The sequence below is a fragment of the Saimiri boliviensis genome, chromosome 13 (assembly GCF_048565385.1).
Source record: "Saimiri boliviensis isolate mSaiBol1 chromosome 13, mSaiBol1.pri, whole genome shotgun sequence".
Classification (NCBI taxonomy): domain Eukaryota; kingdom Metazoa; phylum Chordata; class Mammalia; order Primates; family Cebidae; genus Saimiri; species Saimiri boliviensis.
The window spans coordinates 24,891,025-24,908,462 of record NC_133461.1 but is presented as its reverse complement, the minus strand read 5'-3'; the positions used below and the strand labels follow the sequence as shown (position 1 = coordinate 24,908,462).

At 37.7% G+C, this 17,438-nt stretch overlaps 1 long non-coding RNA gene across 1 annotated transcript in view; it reads right to left on the bottom strand.

Annotated features, from left to right (window-relative positions):
* Window positions 1-17,438, bottom strand: part of LOC141580775 (uncharacterized) — a 352,628-nt gene that overhangs the window by 69,968 nt on the left and 265,222 nt on the right. The window contains exon 2 of the long non-coding RNA XR_012513092.1: window positions 304-348. This is a non-coding gene — a long non-coding RNA (uncharacterized LOC141580775). The remainder of the gene's footprint in view (window positions 1-303; window positions 349-17,438) is intronic.

Genomic DNA, 17,438 nt, shown 5'->3' with positions numbered 1-17,438 from the left:
CATTCACAAAACTAGCATGATGGTTTTCAATGAACAACTTGGTTGACTAATTGACAAATGTTACAGTCAAGTACAAATGGAAAAACCAGAATGTTGACAGGAAGGGTTAGCATACAACTGCCATAAAATCTCACTGTCAGCAATGCAACATGCTGAAATTTTCTATTATGTTCTATTTCCTTTTTAAAACTTTGTTCATTACAAACCACTTGATTTCATTGCCTGTTTAATAAATCTGACCCACAATTTCAACCACAATGACCTAAGGACATTTTTCAAACATGCATGGCTGACCCAGCCTACCTGATTCTTTAGAATCCATGTGATGCTTCAGCGGTATAGGTGTGCCTGAAAGACACAAATAGTGCTGTCATCAGATGGCAGGAGGTCAATCTATTGTTGAAATCTTAGATAATAGTATGAAATCACAACAAAATGAATTGGCTACATGTTCCAAATAGAGATTTTCCTCTTATAAGGACCAGATTACCAGAATCCATGTAGCAACAAAGTCTCTTCTGTATATGCTGGAGAACAGACAGGGGCCACTTTCATATTTGGGGGTATCTCAATTCTCTATTTCCTAATTTCATCTTCTAATTGGATGCAATATAATAGATTATAACATCTAAGTAACTCATTCATTCATAGTTTTACTTTAAAATTATAAGCAGCTTATTTTGATTGGTGCTTAGAGTTTTCTCCAATGTTTGATTCAATCATTAGTAAATAATATTTTTAAATTGCTTCCAGAAATGATTAATCACATTTGTTCATGAGAATAGGGCTATATCCATTTTGTTTATTATTGAGTCTACAATGCTTGGAACTGTCATTGCTTATACAAGTGGTCCCTGATTTACAATGGTTCAACTTATGAATTTTTGATTTTAGGGTGGTGTAAAACTGTCACAATTTTGACACAGTACACAGTATTCAATAAACATGGGACATTAAACACTTTATTGTAAATAGGTTTTGTGTTAGATGAGTTTGTCTAATTGTAGCTAATGTACGTATCCTGAGCATGTTAAAGGTAGGCTAGAGTATTGGTCCATTTTGACACTGCTATTAAAAACTGTCAGAGACTGGATAATTTCTAGAATAAAGAGATTTCATTGATTCACAGTTCAGCATGGTTAGGGAGTGAGATCTCAGGAAAATTTATGATCATGGTGGAAGGTAAAGGGGAAGTAAGACACCTCTTTCCCAAGGTAGCAGGAAGGAGAATAAATGCAGGAGGAACTATCACTTATGAAACCATCAGATCTTGTGAGAACTCACTCATTATCAGGAGAATAGCATGGGGGAAACTTGCCCACATGATTCAATTACCTCTATCTTACCAAGCAAATGATGATAAGGAAGGAGCAAGCTAAATGTTCAATAATAGAAAACAGGTTATGTCTCTCCCGTGACACACGGGGATTATAGAGATCAAAATTCAAGATGGGATTTGGGGTAAGGATACAGCCAAAATCATATCAGCTAGGCAAAGCTATAATATTTGGTAGGTTGTGTATATTAAACACATTTTCAACTTACGACATTTTCAACTTACTATGAGTTTATCATGACACACCTCTATCATAAGTCAAGGAGCACCTGTATTCGGCATTAATAAGTATCTGAGTAAATTGTACCTGCAGATTTCATTAGTCGAATTCTAATAAGTTAATCTACTCTCTCTTACATCTAAGTTCTTAGAGGGGACCCTGGCATTTTCATAAATGCAAAACATTAAGCATTTAATTGGATTGACTCTAGATAAATTTGGCAGACAGGAAAAAGTACTGAAGTTAATAAGACAGTCAGGTATAAAACATATACAAATTCCATCTCTTAATTTGTTGCTATATTTGGATAAATATAGACAATGAGATTAAATGATTTTATAGGCATGTTTAGATAAAAATTCAGAACAATATTTAGAAATATTTCCTTTGCAACATATATAATAGAGAATCAAGCAAAACGAAACAAGCAAATGATGATAAAGAAGAGAAATCTAAATGTTCAATAATAGAATATAGGTTATGCACATTATGTCAAATTCTACTCAGTGTAACTTTATGTAGTTAATATTTGTAAAGGATGTGATAAAATGAAAAGGTATGATATCAAATTAAAACCATGTTATTTTACAACTATGCTAAATAAAGCGCCTGCTTAAGGAAGAAAAACATGAAAATAATGGTTATGGTGGGATGATGTGAGAGACTACATATTTCTATAATTATTTGTAAATCATTAGAAAATATTTGTTAATTATCATGCCAGCCTCCATTCCCCACTCCTGCAGGACCATGGACTTTCAAGCCAGGAGGCTTAGGCTGAACTGACCTTCTTCTAGTTCCAGGAAGAGGTCTTGCTTAACTTAAGTCTACAGCATATTCCATCCCTCTAGCCAGAGTTACTGGTTCAGGAATAAACATACTCACAATTATATCCCAAGAGTTAGTTTTTATAACCTTGTGCTTGGTACCAATTGTCTTAGCCTACTTTTTCCTGAAAAAATATGCTAAAGCAAGAATTAAAGTGTTAAAATTTTATTTGTGAGGTGTAAGCTGTTGGCAGGAAGAGGGAAAAAAAAAAAAAGAAAGGAAACATAAGAAAACCAATGTGATTACCACACTACCACTTTGCAAAATGTAGGATAGGCACAGGAGGTCACTAAGTAGGCCAGAGGAATGAGTACTATGCTGAGATAGACTTACTCTTGGCAACACTTCAGTAGATTTCTAAGAGATTACAATTCAAGATGAGATTTGGGGTAAGGATAGAGCCAAACCATATCAGCTAGGCTAAGCTATAATTTTTGTAGATTATGTGTATTAAATGCATTATAATATGTTAAATGCACCTTCAACTTAGTGTTTTCAACTTACTATGGGTTTATCATGACATACCTCTATCATAAGTCAAGGAGCACCTGTATTAGGCATTAATCTTGGTGTAGTCCTTATTGTGTCACTGCAGCAACTTAAAAAGCAGTGGCCAGTCCAGTCATACAATCACTTCTGTAACTTGTCTTGTCTTTGTTCCCCTTCCCCCCATCCATACTCCAACTGTTCTGGAATTCTGCCCTCCCCCCAAGTATTTTTAACATATTAACATTTGTCTCATGCTTTCCTCTCAAAAGGATCAGTCTAAGACAGGTAAGTTTAAAGCTTTTCTCAATCTACCTTCTTTCCTCATTTCCTGCTATGTTGAATGGATGGGGACAGGGAGAGAAGCCAAGTTACTATCAGCACAAAGATTCCTATATTTGTTTTTTTCTTGTCTGAGACATTTTCAAATGTATTGCATCTATAGTAAACATTGCTAGCCCTTGCTTGATTACAGATCACTGTTTCCTGTTTTATGTTTTTGTTTTTTTTTTTTACCTATTTGTTTGGAAAGAGTGAACTATGATCTGGCAAGACTCTGCCATTTTTACCCAGCAGTGCCACCTTGTAAATTTTTAAGCAGAGGATGAAATAATTAGCTTAAGTCAGCAGCATATTCTATGCTTGTAGCTGGATTTATTGATTTAGGAATATACATACTCAGAACTCATCTTGATGGATTATTTTTGTCCAGCATGCAGGGATAGGATACACTGGAGTGTACATAATCAGACAGCCCACTTTTCTATCAGACTTTCTCTTGTTAATTACATGAGCTCCCAATGTTTTAAGAATATCAATTTTTAGTTTTGTGGCAAACATGGGTACCACTGTATTCACTGAACTTACTTACTTTATGACATTCAAAAATTTTCCCATTTTATACAGTTAGATCTACTAATTTGTATGGGAATTTTTATCATTGCTTTTTACTTTTTTCATATTTCAGAATAAGTGTAACAGGCAGAACTCTTGTCCTCATGACCCTCCCTGTTTGGTTAGGTTATGTGGTGAAAGAAATTTTGCAGATGTAATAAAGTTACTAATTAGTTAACCTTAAAAAAGATTATTTTGGATTATCTAGTTGGCCCCAACATAGTTACATGAGCCCTAAAAAGCAGGGACATGTGGCAAAAAAAAAAAAAAAAAGGAAGCCAATGAAATTTAAAGCATGAAAAGGACTTGACTCACTGTTGATGCCTTAAAGATGAAAATGGCAATGTGAAAAGCATGCAAAGGAAGCAAATTCTGACAACATCCTGAATGAGCTTTCAAACAGATTCTTTCCCAGAGCCTCCAATAATGAACACAGTTCGGCCAACACCTTGATTTGGGCCTCATAAGCCCATGCACAGAGAAAACAGTCAAAGCACACGGTGCCTGGCCTTCTGATCTGTGGAAATGATGAGCTAATAAATAGGTATTATTTTAAGCCACTGTCTGTAGTAATTTGTTACTACAAATTACTACAATAGAACACTCATACAATGAGTCAAAGTTGTATATAAGCTAGGAAAATGGAGGGGCTGTAAATTAAAATTAAAAAGCCAGAAGAGACACCAATACCCCGAGTGTTTCTTTTAGAATCATACTCTTCCTTTCAATTTAAAAGAAAATTTGATGAATTTTATACTAAATGATCAAAACTTATTGGCAGATTCTACTAAGAAAGCCACACAGAGGTCAATGCAACATCATTCTCTCATGTTTTCTCTCATCATCAAATAAAAATCACGCAAGTTTGCTGAAGAGTTTTGTCTGAATATTTTTTCTGTGTGAGGTTACAGCTAAGGAATGAGGTATGGGAGAGAATAAAACCTTTTTTGATTATATGGAAGTCATTTTAACATGACTGCCCCCAGAATTTGCCCCTTCTTTATTAGGAGAATGGTGAGTTTCCACTGCAATGGGAAACACTGCACAAAATTGCAAATGAACTTGTGCTTCAACCATAAAAACCTGTTACTGAAAACAACTAAGATTACACTGGGGCAATTGCTGTAAAAAAGGAAATTATATCTCTTTTGGGTATGTTTTGCGATCAGTAAGTATTTTCTAGTATCTTATCATAGTTTTATAGAACACCTTACAGACAAATATATAATTAATTATAATTAATGGTTTTTGATTCTCCTTGAAGGGACAACAAAAATCCTATTATCCCCCCACAGTTAAAATTTTAAGGGGTTAAAAACCCATACCCCTCTAAAAAACCCACAACATCTGTTATGAATCTTTTGGAACATTACAAATTAAGTTCTTTACATTTAATAAAGACTTCAGTGAATAACCTTAATTATTGGGGTAAGTGCCTTCAATTATTTTGTTCTACTTCAAATTTATTAGCTCAGAAGTAAAAAAGCTATCCTTTTTATATTCACCCATGACTTTTCTTGAAAAAGGAAAATTCTTTCCTGATTTCAGACTTTCTGTCATTCAATACTTAATAAACTAAGGGAGAAAAGTTAATAGTCTAATGATATCAAATTATTTAATTGGCATAATTATAAAATATGCTTCCACATTTAACTATTCTCTCATCTAACATAGCAGGTTACCTATTTGCAGAATTATTTCTAATGAAAATGTAAGAGGGTTGGCCTCACACTGACTAGCAGTTACCATCACAATGAAAAATTTCCCTTCCTTATTAATTCATATAATCATTCAAAGGGTGAACTTCCTTTTATTTGTGAAGAATTTGCCTCTGAGGAGCTGATAGCTCAGTGCAGATGTAAATGTTACCGAATTTCATATCAGCAGCCTGAGGGGAAAAAATAGTTTAGTTAACTCCATTTTAACCAACAGTAAACGGAAACTAAATAGTTGAGGATATATGGGGAAGTAGGGGGACAGAGCTTCTACTATCAGAACAGTTTAAACAAAAAGCCTTAATTTTACCCTACACTGTTAGGTAATTGAGAGAAAATAGGACCCAACCCTACACTATGTTTTCCAGACTAAATGCCCTTGATAATTGCTAATCCGCTTCGTAAGCATCTCACGCTGAAATCACTTCCTCCTCTGGGACCTTAGAAAGCTTTCCACCTGAACCATTCGTTCAGCAGGTGCTACTTTCTTCTGCCAGTTACATTTTACATGGCGATGTCTTTTCAGATCTACTAGACTGTAAATAGAAGTAGAGGGAATATGGGGAGGTAACCAGGATTTTTTGAGGGGCGTGTTGGAGGCACTTTTAATATGTGAGACAACAGATTTCCAGAGTGCTGTCTAATCATAGAAAGTTAGAGCCAAGAGGCCTGATCACAGATGCCTGCTTTCTCCATGACTCTAAGCCCAAATACTTGGAAATTGCAGTATTTGTTAACATGCCCGCAAAGGGAAGGGTTTACACTACTATGCAATTATTTCTCTTTTATGTTCAGAGAAATTGTAGCCAGCATTTATTGAGTACTTCCTGTGGGCAGGCACTGTTCTGAAATATTTCATGTGATTCGTTTTCTTTCACTCCCACAACAACCATTTAAGTAGGGACTATTTTTGTTCCCATTTGACGATGGGAGAATCTGAGGTGCAGCGAGCTTAGGTAACTTTTCCAAGGATACCTGTCTGGTAAGTGATTGAGCCAAAAGTTAAACCTGATCAGCTTGGGTCTACAGCCCTTGCCTCTAACTTACCATGGGTTCCCACAGCAGTCCTTAGTAGAGAAAGATTGCGGTGTAAGGAGAAATTGAGTTTCTCAGATCTGTAAAGACCAGGTGGCTTCCACAATGTCACCAGCAACTATGGGCCATCTCCTCCTCTTCCACCCTGTTGGGGTCCCCCACTCTCAGGAACTTGGAATTAAGAGGAGCTGACAATCTGACATAAGCTTCTGCTTTGTACACTTCACATCACAAAAGATTTTGCTTCCCTTGCCAAATAATACGTTGTCTGTCGTGTGTATGCTTTGTTCTTGCCAACACTCAGCTCACCGAAAATGCTAAAACTTTCTAATATTATGTGGTTGTCAGGCTCAAAAATGGCCCAAATTATAGCTGCCTCCTAGTATTCACAGGTTTTTGTAATCCTTGTCCTCTGAGTGTGGGCTGGACTTTGTGACTCACTTCTAATGAACAGAATACTGCAGAAATAACAGGATCTCATTTCTGAGATTAGGTTATAAAGAAACCAGGCATCTGTCTGAGGCTGGCTCCCCCCTCCCCTTCTCCTCTCTTCCCCCCATTCCCCTCCTCCTCCCCTCTTTCCCCTCTCCCACTCCCCACTCTTCCTCCCCTTCCACCCCCTCCACCCTTCTCTTCCCCATTCCCCTCCCCTCTGTACGGCCTCCCCTCCCTCTCTCCGATTGCTTATGTGAGCCACGCTAACATAATATAAATGCTCTTGCTCTCTCACTCAGGGGGAAGCCAGGTGGCACACCATGAAGCAACAATTAGAAGCAGCCCAAGTGGTACGGCATGGAACCATGAAATGACTGCAGACTCTTGAGAAACCTTTAACAAGAACCGCTTGACTAAGCCATTTCTGAAATCCTAACCTACAGAAATTATAAGATAATGTTATTGTTTTCATATTTTAAGTTTCAGAATAACTTTGTTATGCAACAATAGATAACTAAATTATGTCATAAGGCGTGCTCATATATCAGGCATAAGGCTGGGTACTTTGTATCTTACTTGCTTTTTATGCCATCACCATAAAATAGGTATTAATATTATCTCCCTTTTACATAATAGGAAAATGAGATATGAAGAAGTAAAGTAGCTGTGGCTGGCTTCTGTAGCTTCTGAAAGGAGTTCCAGGGTTTTAATGAAAGTATTTCTAAATATGGGGATCTAGCATGTACTGTATACTCAATACGTCTGTTCTAATTGACTCATTGATTCATCATGATCATGTCCAAGAACCTACAGATAAGACAGAATAAGAAGGCAAGTTTTATTATTTGTATTTAAGGGGAACAGAACTCTAGGAAGTGGATTTTCTCAAGAAGGCTTACTTAGGTTCACGTGTGCCTCTTTCATTTTCATGTTTGTCTGAGATTTCCAGCTTTCTTCTGATTAATGTCTCTGGGACCGAGGCATTGTATTATCCACAAAGTGATATAAAGCTGTCCAGAAATCCAACAGAATGTCATTCCCTATGTTTTTACTCTAGTCTGAATGTTTCTTTCCAAAATTCATGTTCAAACCTAATTCCTACTGTGATGAGGTGGCGCCTTTTGGGAAGTGATTATGTCATAAGGACTCCACCCTCACAAATAGAGTGTCCTGTAAAAAAGGTGAAGGGAGCTGCCTTGCTCTACTGCCATGTATGGATGCTGTAAGGGCCACCATCTGTGAGCAATGGACCCTCACTACACCCCAATTCTGCCAGCACCTTGATCTTGAATTTTCCAGCATCCAGAACTATAAGAAATAAATTTATGTTGTTTATAAATGACCTAGTCTAAGGTATTTTGTTATAATACCGTGAATAGAATATCTGTCTGTAGATGTATTATTTCCTTGATTCCTTTACCTTCTAGTTTCTGTTTGCTTTACCAGTTTCTGCATCCTTTATCTTTCTATTGCTTGGGAACACATTCCTAAGCTCAATTTCTTTCCAGTTTCCAATTGGACCATGCCTTACTTCATCTTGAATCTTCATCACCTACTGATTATGTGAGCAATGCTAATATAAAACCCATTGGAAACTGTACTTACCTAACATCCTGAATGTTCTCTCAACCTTGTCTGGACCAGCTGTGTGAGATGAATGATTATGCTAACTAATATTATTAGTAATAAGAAGAGTATGATAATATTTGGGTTATTAAATGCCAGGAACTGTGCTAACAACTTTACATGCATATCTTATTTATTCCTACTGAAGGACTGTGTTAAGACAAAAACTGTCTTCCTCAGTCCACAAGGGGCTTGCTTTCAAAGGCAAGAACTTCCCAGCACCATGCCTCCATCCACCTTCCCATTTGGGAACCTAGAGTGCTTTGTCTAACTTTCCCACCCAGGGCTAGGTAAAATTCCAGGTATGCCCCTTTGTTTGAAAAGCTCTGGGAGGAGGGGCCACTGTTCTAGGCCGGACAGCCAATCCAGCATCAGAGTCAAAGATTAATTACTCCAGAGGAAGTCTGAAAGAACTCCTCTCATTGAACAAGAACATGAATGTGGCAGAAGTAACTTCAATTAAAATTCCACTGCACCATACCTGCACGGATTTCCCTCTCTGAGATTCCCTCCCACAAAAACATGGAAGCTGTCTTTCTCACTCTACCCCTCCATATTCCCCTACCATGACAGCATGCGCGCTCTCTCTCTACTTCCCTCTCTTTCCCTTTCTCTGCCTAATAAATTGCTTTCTGCTAAATTCTTTGCGTCTGCTATTTATACGAACAGTAAGCTCACCACACTGCCATGGCCTTTTCCTCATTCCTGGGGAAGTGAGCCCAAAAACCGTGGGTACAACCAATCCGGGAGGGAGCTGAGCCCCGTCCCATCCTGCAACCTGGTTACACTACTAGCAACAAGATAGTTTGTAGTGAACTCATTTCAGAAATGAGCAAACTAAAGTTTAGAAAGCTTTACAAGTTACCCCATCTCAAAGCTAAGGAGTTAAAGAAACAAATCTCTATCCTAGACTCCTATAGTATCATACAAATTCTTCTGCCCAAAACAACTGTAAAAGCTATGTAAGATTCTAAACAGCTAAGTAAAGGCATTGGGGATGCCAAGACATCCAGACATTGGGCAAGTCTAAAATTTGCTGTTATTTTTAACCCTCAGGATGTATAACAGTGTTAAATCGAGTTTAGCCCAAAAGCTGCCTTCTTACACATCTTAAGTTCAGCCTAAAGGATTTTCCGTACATCATGAACTATAACCAGTGGGTATATAAACAGACTGTAGCCTACACTTGTGCCAATTACTGAGTTGTGGCCAATCATATGTAGCCAACTGTTTAAACTGTTTTCAAATGAGGCAAATGTCTAGCTGTAACCAAGCCAGTTGTAATTTCCATTTTCTGTATGTCACTTTTCTTTTTCTTTCCATAAATCTTCTTCCACTACATGACTGCACTGGCATCTCTGAGCTTACTGTGGCTCAGAAAGCTGCCCAATTTATGAATCATTCATTGCCCAATTAAATTCCTTTAAATTTAATTTGGTTGAAGTCTTTCTTTTATCACAATATCAAAGCAGGACATGGAAGTTAAGAAGGAGAAAGTAATCTAGAGTTTCTGGCAGTTTCACTGGGCTGGGAATGCAAAAACTTAAATTCAGGGTTATCAAGGCAACCAGGAGTTGAGGGGCCAACTGCTTAGAAAAAAGAAAACTCCAGGAAAATAAGTTTGGCATTCTGCATTCAGTGCTAGCCTTGAGGTGTCTACCACTTACGGCTGGGAATGTATCTGGGGAAACACAGAAACCAAGGGAAACACAACTGAAGAACTAAGTAGCTATTCCTCAGTGTCATAGTGCTGGGAAGACACAATTAGAATGCAGAATTTCCCCCCCCCCCAAAAAAAATGGATCTAAAAAATAGCTCCAGGTTTTCAGTTGAACCACTGAAGGGCTACCTTTGGAGAATGAGGGGAAGCCTGAAATAAACACATCAGGCATTTGGTCAAAACATCAGCTGACATGTCAGGAAATACCACCAAATGAGCAAATTATGAGAAAAAAAATGCAGGGAAGAACAATAAACTCACAGTGACTCAGAATTATCATGTATTAGCATTAAAATAACCACGATTTATATATGTAAGAAAATAGATGAAAGGATGGAAACTGCACCAGAGAATTGGGATACATTCCAAAAAAAAAAAATCAAATGGAAACTCTAGAGATAAAAAACAATATAAAAGAAATCAAGAATTCAATAGATGGATTTAACAGCAGACTAGACAGAGACAAAAAGGTCAAAAAACAGATCAGATTTGAAACAGGGATAAAACAGTGAACTTCAGAAAATGCAGGGTAAGAGAAATATGAGCCATAATGAAAAAGTATAGCATAAATAAAAGTAGAGTTACAAAAAGAGCAGAGATAACAGATAAGTGGAAATATCTGAAGAGATGCTGGTAATAGTGAGGCTAACCATGAAATACTGAGACCAAAAATGAGATAAGGATGTCATCTGTCATCAAAATCATTCGTCATATCAGAGAACATAGTCCCTGCAAATAAGAAACAACAACAAAGGGAGGGAAGAAGGTAGGAAGAGAGGGAGGAAAAAGGAAAGAACAAATAAAATGTGAGGATTTAGGACGAAAGAAACACAATTCTCATCCTTTGCAGATGAGATGATTATGTATGAACAAATCCAAATATTCTACAGATCAGTTATCAGATTTAACACACTTTATAAACATCTCTAAATAGTCAATTAATTGAATTACATTTCTTTATACTATCAGCAAACACTTTAAAGGTGACATTTAAACTTAATACTATTTACCAGAGCTATAAAAGAAACTCTTACATTTCTAGGGATATCTAAGTAAACATGTTCAAGCTATCTACTGAGAAAGCTACAAACGGTACCAAAATAATTTTTTAAAATCCAAATAAATTAATACACCATATTTATGGATTATAAAATTTAATATTATAAAAATGTCAACTTTCTTCAAATTAAATTGAAATGTGAATCAATATAGTAACAATCAATATAGTAACGGTTCTCAGCATATATGTGTGTATGAGTGTATGTTTCAGTATATGAGGTAATCAATGAGCTGACTTTAAAATGTATAAACATACCAAGGGCCAAAAAGATTTTTTAAAAATCTTCAAAAAAGGCAAAAATGTAGTAATAACACTACCACCATACATTAATGCTTATGTTAAACTTACAGAAATTAGATTAGTATATATTTTTTCAGGTATAAACAGAGAGACAGAAACAGACTTACTCACATAGTGTCACTTAATTTATGACAAAGATGCCACTACAATAGAAAGGAAAAAATGATCTTTTCATTAACAATGTTTGATCAAAAAAATATAGAGAAAAAAATTTATTCCTATCTCATCCCATATACACAAACACAATTTTAGATAAATACAGTAAAATCAAAGATTTTATAAAAGAAAGAAAAAGTACCTTTATGATCTTTAGGTAAGAAGAAGTTACATATATAAGATATTTAATAAAAAAACACTATAATGAGAAAAAAAAAATAGAAAATTAGACTTCCTTAACCTTAAAAATTCTGCTCATCAAAAGGCATCATGGGAGAGTAGAAAAGCAGACCACAGAGTGGAAAAAGACGGATACCTGGAATGCATGTATCTTATAAATAATGCTTCTATAGACACTCATATCTCCAATATATATATATATATATATGGAGATCTAACAGATTAATAAGATAAAGTTAGACAATCTCATTAAAACTGTATCAAAGACTTGAATAGGACTACATGAAAAAATATCCAAATGGTCAATTAGAATATTAAAATAGTCTTAGTATCATTAGTCATCAGGGGAATGCTAACTAAAACCATAATGACATCCCATAATGCACCCATCCAAAAAGCTAAAAATAAAATGTGAAAGAAAAGTTATAATATCCAATGATGAGTCAGTTGTAAACCAGCTGGAGGGAACACACTTTTGGTGGGTAATAGCTGGACATCGCCTGCTAAAGTTGAAGATTACACACTGTGGGAAACAGGGATTCCTCTCTTAGATATATATTCATCAGAAATAAATTCTATATATTCCTTTCATTTATATTCATATATACATATATTGCATCAAGACCGTCCATAGCAGCATTGAGACAGACAAAACTGGAAACACCACTAATGTCCATCAGTAAAGTGAAAAGAATTTCAGTGACTTGTATAATACCAGACAGTAGTGGAAAAAATAAACCACTGCTACATGCAACAAAGTGGATGAGTCTCTACAGACAGCAAAATAAGGCAGACACAAAAGAATATGTAAAATATGATTCCATTTATATGATATTCAAAATGAGGCTAAACTATTCTAATACAGTAAACGGATAGTGGTTATTTGAGAGGTCTGAGGGGCAGACAAAACATTACTAGCCTTCTGAAAGGCTAGTAATGTTTCCTATTTCAATCTGGAGAAAGATAAATTCTCTTTGTAAAAATTAACTAAGTGACACCTTTAAATCTGTGCACTTTATTCTGTATGCGCTATAGCCAATAACAATGTTTACCAAACAACTTCAGCATCCACTTTTGTTCTTCCACTGGGCTATGTTGCCTCTGAGGTCCCTGAAATGAAAACTCAGGAAATTTCTATTAAACTGCCTCTCTGTGTACATAGTATCTGCCTACTGTCTCCTGCCTTATCGAACCTTCTCAGAGAGTACCCTTGCTTTCCTATAATTAATTGTCTTCCAGTCTTGCCATCTGCTCCCGTATCTGATTCCTGATCCTGCCTCTCATATTCTTGTTATAAACACAACCTTGGACTAAGCAGGGGTACTGTCGAGCAAGCGCTGATCTTAAGACGAAATGAAAAAGCATGAGTTTTCCTCCAGTCCCCCTGACAGAATCGCAGCCGTAGTCTCCAAGGGGAAAGTTCACTTCGAAGTCCTACTCCCAAACCATTGCAAATATGACTTCAGCTAGAAGAACACACTTACACAGCACACTGAGAACAGCATGGGCAATTTACAAATACTTATTGGCTAAACCAGTGCATTTGTGGGCTTCATAAAATTATCTGAAAATTCTTTTTGTTTTCCATCTTGTATCTCTAATCCTAGGGAACTTTCCACTCCAGTTTATTCAGGCTGCATTATTAACTGGGACTTTACCACAGGGGGAAAGATGGAATAATTATGCCTGAATTTCTGTAAGGAGAAAGAGCAATCACTGCATTTTACATTTAGTTGGCTTAGTTCACTTCAAATTTGCCTCTATATTTAAGACCATGCCTGTTTCTAATGCAACTGGGAAAAAGGGAGGTGAAAGGAAGGAGAAGTTAACAGGAACACAGGATTATTCAACTAAATTGGAACTCTGTGGGAAAGTACTGCTGATTAGGGATAGTAAAGTCATTCTGGGTGAACTCATCGATTTAACCCAGAGAACTGTGTGCCTGGGCACTAATTTACTCTGATAAAATGTTACTAATAAAATGATGGGTCTCAAATCTCATTCACTAAAGCCTGGCACATCATAGAGAGACACTCTGTCAGTGAAACTGCAGATCCCTGCTGTTTCATTATGTCTTTGGAAACCAAGGGCCCCACTGAAGTAAAGCCTGTAATGGAATTATCACAGCTTGTTGTCTCTGAATTTCTCATTTACGCCTCTGCCAGTGTCATATCCACACACTAATTCTCTGCCCTCCCCATTTCACTTAATAATAATCCCAAACAAAGAAGCCAACACTAAAAGAAGTGGGGGAGAGAGGAAGAGAAAGGGCTGGACGGATGTAGATTGTTATGTGCAGTAACAAATAAGGATTTAATCCAACTGGACCGTATGCCCAGAGAAATGATAAAGCAGCCAGCTGTTCACAAAAGCAAATAAAGGCATTTCTAAAATGAGTGTTCATGTGAATTCAAACAAAATTGGACTTCACTGCTATTCATTGTAAACATTTGTAATGGCTGCAAAGACAATCTCAAGGGAAATGGACAACATTTCTTTTTGTCTGTGTATACTACGTTTCTTCCCAGTGGGAGTTCAAGTCTGGGATGGGAGTACTGCCTGCTGCCCGGCTATCTAGAGTCAGCTGTGCATAGAGTAAGCTGAGTTTAAAGCACTGTGAAAAACTGTCTGCATCCCCTTTAGCAAATCCCTACCATGTCTGTCCATCCAGTCTAGCTTGCTAGTTTCTAGTTCTTATTTTCATTTTCCCATGTGCTGAAGATCAGCTCTGGCGTACAGCCTGCTTAATTGCCTTCCCCCATACTCTTGCTGGTTACCATTCTCAGAGATGAAACACCTTCCTGTTTCTATTATATCTAAGCAGGCTTTGCACACCCACCCAAGCTTCCTTATAGGCCTGGGTTCACATAAATTTGCCAGTTATTTAAAAAGGGAATTTCTCCACATTCTTTCTTCCACTACAGATTTGAATCTCCATTCCCCAATGTTTCCCTGATTTCAGGCCTTTTGTCTCATGTCTGGATTTCTTCCCTCTGCAAGTCCCTTCTAAATAATGTTTTGGTGGGTAGTCTTTTAGGTTCTTATCTTTATTTTCCTAGGTTACCCTCACACATGGAGTTACCTTCTTTATCTCAATGAAACTTACAGACAAGCCTTGCCCTACTCTGTCCAAATTCCTCAGAGAGTGCAACCCAGCCTGGGGCCAGAGTTTCAGCCTCTCATTTGCTTGAAGAGCAGCTTTGATATCCATCCCTTTTATCTCCTTGAAATAGCCTTGATATGTGATCTAAACACAATGAATACCAGAAACATGCTAACTGAAGTGCCTGATTTTTGCCTGTTATAAACTAAATGTTTGTATCCTTCCAAAATTCACATACTGAAGCCCAATGTTATCAAAATGGGGTCTCTGAAAGGTAATTAGAGTTAGTATAGGTTCTGAGGGTAGAGTTCTTAGGAAGAAATTAGTGATCTTCTAAGAAAAGAAAGAGACATCTCCCTCTGCCTTTCTCTCTCTCTCTCTCTCTCTCTCTCTCTCTCTCTCTCTCTCCCTCCCTCCCTCCCTCCCTCTCTCTCTCTCTCTCTCTCTCTCTCTCTCTCTCTCTCTCTCTCTCTCTCTCCCCGTGTACACCCCAGGGAAAAGCCATCATAGGACACAATGAGAAGATAGCTATCTGCTTGCCAGGAAGAAAGCCCTCATGAGGAAACAGGCAAGCATCTTGGTCTTGGACTTTCCAGCGCTTAGAACTACAAAACCCTAAGTTTCTCTTTAATCTATTAAGTCTCTTGTATTTTGCTGTAGCAGCCAGAGCTGATTAATATACTGTCTGTCTTAGTCTCTTTGGTTCTGCTATCACAGAGTATGTGGGATTGGGTAGTTTATAAAAAAAAAAAAAAATATTTCTCACAGTTCTGCAGTCTAGGAATTCTAAGGTCAAGGACTGGGATCTGATGAGGCCTTCTTACTGTGTCCTCGCATGGCGGAAGACGGAAGGGCAAACCCACTGTGGCAAGTCCACTTTATACAGGTATCAACGCATTCATAAGGGCAAAGCCCCCATGACTTAAACCCACCCTATTAGGCACCACTTCTTACTATTGTTACAATGGCCACTAAATTTCAAATGGGCTCGGGAGGAGACAGACATTCAATCCACAGCACTGCACCACCTGTTCAGATATTCCATGGAGTTTTCCGTGTTGCCCTGCTCTGCTTTCTTGGCCCTAATATTGCCTGGGGACGTTCGGGAGGCTCTTTCTTGCTGCTCTCACTAGAGTGTGTTGCATGACTGGTGTGTTGTCTCTGGACTTGTAGGAGATCTCTGAAGAATCTTGAGGCATCACAATTGCACTTTTCCCTGGAATCCGGTGATGATTTGTGGTGTGATCTGATTGACTTAAGTCAACGAAAGTGGCCAAAAGGAAAATAAAGGACCTGAAAGCTTTCTGTATAAGAATAGATTGTTTTGCCCTCTAACCTTGGTCTGTGATGAATCGGCAAGGAGTTATATGCTAATAAAGCCACATCAAAAATGGCCAATTCTCTATCTTATGCTAACTAAGAAGATTTGAATGCATAGGTGTGTTAGAGTAGGTAGCTAGGCAGACATGAGCAGGACAAGAAAGCCACCCTACCACCCAGGAAGGCCAGGGGACCATCAGGTAATGATCCGATGGTTGTTAAACTGTATCTCTGAAATAATAATTGGTAGCAGTCAATGCCAGAGAAAAGGCAGTATTCTAACAGGTAGAACACATCTGAAGCTGGTAGTTAGCAGCTTCCTAAGATCTCAAGAGTTGGGCAAGTGGGCCCAAGGTAAAACTAACAGGCAAGACAATAGACCTTAACTGGTATATGACCTTCCTCTAGAAACACTTGACTGGTAAGAGGAAAATGCCTCAAATGAACACACACGCAACTTCAGTAAACACAGTACACATGTTGCCCCTCCCAAGTGCTGGCAGGCCGCTGCACATGTGGACAGCCCACCCCAAGGGAAGAATCGGGGGAGAAGAAATGCAAACCCCAGAATCATGTCAACGTATAAAACCCCAAGTGAAGGGCTGAACACCACACTCAGATCTCCCAAGATGCCCACTTGGCCCTTTTCCAAGTATATTTTACTTCCTTTTGTTCCTGCTCTAAAACTTTTAAATAAACTTTCACTGCTGCTCTAAAACTTGCCTTAGCCTCTCACCCTGTACTATGCCCCTCAGCCAAATTCCTGCAGAGGCAAGAATTGTTAGCTGCAGACCTGGTGGATTCATTGCTGCTAACAGGTAGAGGCTTTCTATTTTGCTTTTCATCAACTTCTCCACAACTATACATCTTCCTTCTAGTACGTTAATGTGTGTTCAGGAATGGAAAACTCAGCCTCTAATATCAAATGTCTATTTTAAGGCTATAAATCCCTCAAGAAACCACATGCTTCTTTAACTCACTGGTTGGCAAACACTTCCCTAATTTTAGATACATGAGCAATGGG